This window comes from Lupinus angustifolius, chromosome LG04, assembly GCF_001865875.1.
Source record: "Lupinus angustifolius cultivar Tanjil chromosome LG04, LupAngTanjil_v1.0, whole genome shotgun sequence".
Classification (NCBI taxonomy): domain Eukaryota; kingdom Viridiplantae; phylum Streptophyta; class Magnoliopsida; order Fabales; family Fabaceae; genus Lupinus; species Lupinus angustifolius.
This window is the reverse complement of record NC_032012.1, coordinates 19,817-25,833: the sequence shown is the minus strand read 5'-3', so window position 1 is coordinate 25,833 and position 6,017 is coordinate 19,817.

The following is a 6,017-nucleotide window of genomic DNA, read 5'->3' as shown; positions in this document are numbered from 1 at the left end:
ATAATAAAATAATATTCTTCAATTTTACTTTGAAGATCATAATTATTTTTTTATTTTTATAATCTAAAGAATTATTGTCATACATTAGTCTTTACTAATAAAAAACTTAGTGTTATATTAGAAATTGTTGGACATCACTTTTACTTCTTTTATCCCCTTTATCTTTATTGATGTAAATGAGGGATGAACTATAATTTATGGAGGACAAGTTTATAAGTAGGAGATTACTTAGAGTTCATATTCTTAGAAAGAAATTATGATAGTTTTTTTAGTTAATTTATTTGTTTAAGACTTTAAGTTTAATAAATGAGAATTTGATTCTCACGTGTAGTGTTAGGATTTATTTTTAGTCTTAGGAATTTAATTATTTGTTGAAGTATTTTATTTAGTTTCAATTGAATTCATGTATTATGAGGATTGAGAATTTAATTATTTGTTGAAGTATTAGACTTTGTTTGGGAGTGAGATTTAGGAGAAGAATGGAAAAGAAGGGAATGGATGGTTTTAGAAAACCTTCTCCTTGTTTGGGAGTTGAATGAAGGAGGGGGAAAGGTTTTGGAGTGTTTCTCAAACCCTCCAAAATCTTTTGTGTCTATTTTTAAAGTTCCCCAAATTTGAGGTTTTTCGGAGATAAAATGTCAAAATAGCTAAATATTCTAAGTAATATTATATAATTATACATTATTATCCAATTCTCATTGTTAATTACATTTTTAATGAAAAAATATTCTTACATTATCATTAGTTTACGCTCATACTCCCAAACAAGGGATATGATTTCCTTATTTTCCCTTCCCGTCATCCCCCTTCCTAATCTTATAATGTCTCTTATTTTCTTTCCCTCGTAACTTCTAAACAAAACATTAGCGCCCAGGTGTTCTTATTTAGGCATGACACGACAAAGACAAAATTATGTCAAGGCTATGACATTGTTTTCAAACAAGGTGTGAATCAAAGAAATAAAGGAGGAAGGAGTGGTGGAGATATGAGATATAAGCAAAAATACTTGTTCATAATCATGAAAATTTGGCCAAACCAAAGGATCAACAACTAGCATGAGATGAGGTAAGGAGATAGAATTTGGCTATACTATTTCAAATTTAAGGGACTTGCAACTTAGAAAAACAAGGCATGGATAAAGGAGATAACCAAGGATGTGCAAGGGCTAAGAGATAAAGGAGGAAATTCTTTTGATTATTCCACCCAATTCAATTTGGATTTCATACCCTTAGAGATAAGGTATGGTTCAAATTGGCAAAACAACTAGCATATTTCAAGAAGATTAACAACAAAAAGAAAAGACTAGTCACTTCAATTCAAATTGAACCAACCTCACGACTACAAACAAGGAAATGGAATTCGGAACTTGGATTTCATGGAGAAGTGTCGGCTCCTCCATGGACATACTAAAGCTTCATTATTCCTACTTCCTAACCGTACCTTTACATCATGTTCTCAACGATATAAAATTACAAAATAAGATGTCTAGAAAGTATTCTAAAAATCCTAAGAACTGAATATAAGACTCAACATCCTCTTCTTGGCATCTTGGATATACTTTCATATATTTTGAACTTTAGCTCCTACACTCAATGCACAACAGTGCATTGAGCACATCTCTATCGCATCAGACCTTTCGCCTAGAATCTCCCGCACTTAGCATGACTTCCACGCTCAATCCCTAAATTCCCAACCACAACCCAGACCCCAAACATAAATCAACCAAAAACCACAATACAAGTGTAATGAACAACTAAACCTAAATGGAGAGAATACATCAAAAATTGAGTGAATGTAAGTAAAAATAGAGGTTTGAAAAAAATTGGTATTGGTACTTTTTGAACTTTGAAATTTTTTGATATTTAGAACTATTATTTAAGATTCAAATATAATTTCTATGTTTGGGCCGAGTTAGTTTTTAATCTATAAGCTGTTTGATCCCCATGATGAATGAGTTTTAGGTTTTTTCTCATGATGAAGATAGTTAGTAATTTTGTATTTCTACTTCTGAGAAATATTCTTAAATAAGCTTTTAATTCTAATTGAATAAAATTTATTCTGCAAAAAAATGAAACGATACAAATATTGATATTATTGATGAATGACACTAAAAGTTATGAGAAGTGGTTACATTGTCAGTACATAAATTTTAAACTCTTTATATATCAACAAAATTGTCATCGGTGGTTGCCGGAAAAAAAATGTGCTGGTTGGAGAAGTGGTTACATTGGATAAGTGAGAGAACAATTAATAAGAGAGATTAATAAATCAAAAAATGAATAAAATGAAGGAGAATAGTTTCATCAAATTCAACATGTGTATTGAAATAATTACTAAAAGAGAGTGATAATATTAGAAAGTGAAGATGAAAAAAAAAATGCTTAAATAAATAAGGGTAGATTTTAAAATGCATATAACTTATGTTGATTTTATAAAAATTAAGGTATAAAAGATAAAATATCAAAAGTTTTTAAGGACTAGTAAGATATCAAAGTTACAATTATATCTAAGGAAAATGACAATTACAATGTGGACCAGCCATGCTCCACTCTCCTTTTTTTGTTTCCCACACTGAAGATAATTTTATCTGAGCCAGGAATATTCATAAATATGTGGAGCTAACTACTCCAACGAATATTTTTTCCATTTACTTAAAGGAAATTAAACATATAATACTTGAACCAATACCAGTCGATACTCCATTCTCTTTGGGCCCATGTCAAAATACACATGATGGGGTCTTGTATTAATTGCAAACACATTGCAATGATGCAGCTTTTTTAATGGAATAGTGGTCAACTTTATTGTACACCATATATGCTTTAGCCTTTATGTAAACACTGACAACAAAATAAGGCTTTATATTGGCCACTTCATAAGTACATAGGTTGGAAATAAAGTTTACCCATTCTTTTATAAGGAAAAATATATATGCACCGATGTATAAGTTTTATGTATTACTATTGTATTATATATAATTTATGTTTAATTATTATTAATTTTCAAAAAAAAATATAAATAAATGATTGATAATATATTAACTGTGTATTAATCTTCACATTAATATTACATATATTTTACATTTTTCTTTTTGTATTGAACGTTTAAAATAATTACTTTACTCAAATGAACATATGGATATAATGTTTCACGTGAGTGTTATAATTCAAGCATATTTTTTCATACTTTATTAGTGCAAAAGGCATTATTTTCTTCCTAGTAATTAACTGTATTGTTTTTGTTCTCATATTGTAAACGTTCTTTTACATATTCCTTATTTTTCTAATAGGTTACTTTATTTTAATTTTGTTGTGTTCTGGTAAAGATTGCAACACATAATTAAGTCATGTCACCTAATTAGTTTATTATAAATTTTTCAAGTGTTATTTTAACACTTAGAATGGATATTTAGATAAATATTTCACTGAAACTTATACACAATAGTGATAATATGATTAGTTTCACTTTATTCTTATAATTTATCCTATGTTTATGTCAACCCATAAAGAGTATTTATTATATTCCACTTAAATTGGGTAATAAAAACAACACTATCTTTTACAATATACTAATATTATAGATAGATCAAAACAAAGGAACCTTTATTGTCCATGTCAATCAAATCTAATGCACAATTGAACTTTCATGGCTAACAAAGAACAATGTTATTTTTAATTCTTTGAAGATGATTTTTCAATTTTTTTATGTGCTAGTGTCTAATTCCCATATAACTTCTTGTACTTTTGGTATGTAATAAAATAAATATTTTGCCTATAAAAAAATATAATATATATTATCATGTTTTTTTACTATGATGCCTTGAATAGTATGCAATGAAAATGGACCCAATCATTGAAAACTGCAATAAGTGAGAGTGTATAGTAAGAGATTCAAAAGAATGATAAGGTAATTAAAAAGTAAAAGAAAAAGAAGAGAAGTGAAGCACATTGCTCATTATTATGTTTGAATAAAGAAATGTATATCATGTATGTTCATCCATTGCTTTATTTAGCACCACACCATTCTTTAATGATTGGAGTGAATGATTGAATTGCCAAAGCATCTAAATAGTCAGAAATCAGAACAATGTTTAAAGTTTAAACATTAGTGGCTTTCGGGATGAATCTACTTACTCGAAGAGTAAATTTTTTAGATTTATTTATTATCTTAGTCATCAATTCAAGATAAATCCAATTGTTTGAATTAATGAATACATCTAAACGATTAGATATCCATAAAATTGATGGGTAAGATGAGGAGTAAGTGAATTCCGAATCTAGTGTCCGTTCTAGTTAAACATGTCGATGGAATTTAAATTTCATATGTTGTGAAACATGTTGGTGTTTAATCAAACAACTTTACTATATACTCTTTATAAATTCTTTCTCAAAATTTTAGGAATTCCTTGATAATTAAAATAGATTTGTTGATCTTGTTTATTGATCCATTTTAAAATTAAAACAGTACTTAGTGGGAAAAAAAAAGAAATGCATAATTTACCTTGAAATATAAGAAACATGCATATATCTTTATTATCTAGTAGCTAAAAGAAATCTTAAGAGGATAATTTTGAGAATATTATAAGGTTTATATACTTCAAATATGTGATAAATATTTAGATGATATATCATGCAATTCTGGAATATGAAAAACACTTAGGAGAAAAAGGAAGTAAAATGCTAACATGCATATAATGTCATTAGAGCATAATGAAGACGTTAAGATCCTCTTCGGTACAGGATAGACAAATACATTACAAATAATATGAGAGAAATAGTATAATATAATATTTTTATCCTTTAAGTATAATGATACAACACTTTTACCTTTAATGTAAATACAAAAACTAATATATTATATTTAGTACATGGGATAATTCTTTTCCTATATGGAGTGGGACATGGGAAATTAATTATTTTCACTGAAACAACCGAGCATGTTGTTGCATAAACTTTCAAGTGTTATCACCTAAAGGTTAAAGGTTGAACTAAACAATATTATTGTTCTTAATAGCCTTAGACACTCATAAATATGAACCAAAGTGGGGTAAGCTTTAAGATACTCATTTACTACTACAACATAAAGATTGGACAACCAATTTAATTGATAGTAGATTATGAGTCATATTCCTCTCCATTATTATTGAGAGGGTAGTTGTGGAAAAAAATATTGAAAAACCAATTTTATTATTGGAGAAGTTTAGATTCGAACTCTCAACCTTCTTCAATTCACTCCTTTTTATTGTAGGCTGAGACTCGAACTTAGAACCTCAATTCCTTGAACTTCTCCAATATAACTATCAGACTACCTTATCATTCTACTTTATTCTATTATATTATTGGTATGTATTCCTATATAGCACATGGGTGCAAAAGATAATTTCACTCTTTATTAGTATGTATACTAATTTCATTCCTAAAAATTGGAAAATCTTAAAATGATTCCATAAATATTAAAATGTGTCAAATTAGTTATTTATAACATTTTCTATAATCTTTAATAAGAAGTATTTTAACTTACATGGTGAAATTTATAATATAAATAATTCATTTACATTTCAAATTTATAATATAATATAATATCTTTGAACCTTAATTTACATTTTTTATCTTTCAAAAATCAAATTTGTACATGAGGAAATTTTCAAGAACCAAATGGATATTCACCACATTGGTACCCCATCAAATCATATTGTTTATTATTAAATTGAAATATTTCATAATATAAATTGAAATAAAAACTGATTCTATGTTGTCATTTTCTTTGGATTCCCTCCACTACTTTCCCCACGTTTTATCCTGAAAATCTCCAAAGCAACAAAGGATATTCTAGGATCCTCTCTTTCGTACTACATTTTTTTCAAGTGAAGTCTATATTAAAGCATGATCACATATTAATTCAACTAAAAAGAAGAAAAAGAAAAAGAAATCAATAGTTAGTTGCATGACACACATTCTTTTAAGGTTTGTTTTTGGTCAAGATATGATGAAAATAAGATTGAGTAGAGAGTAGATTCG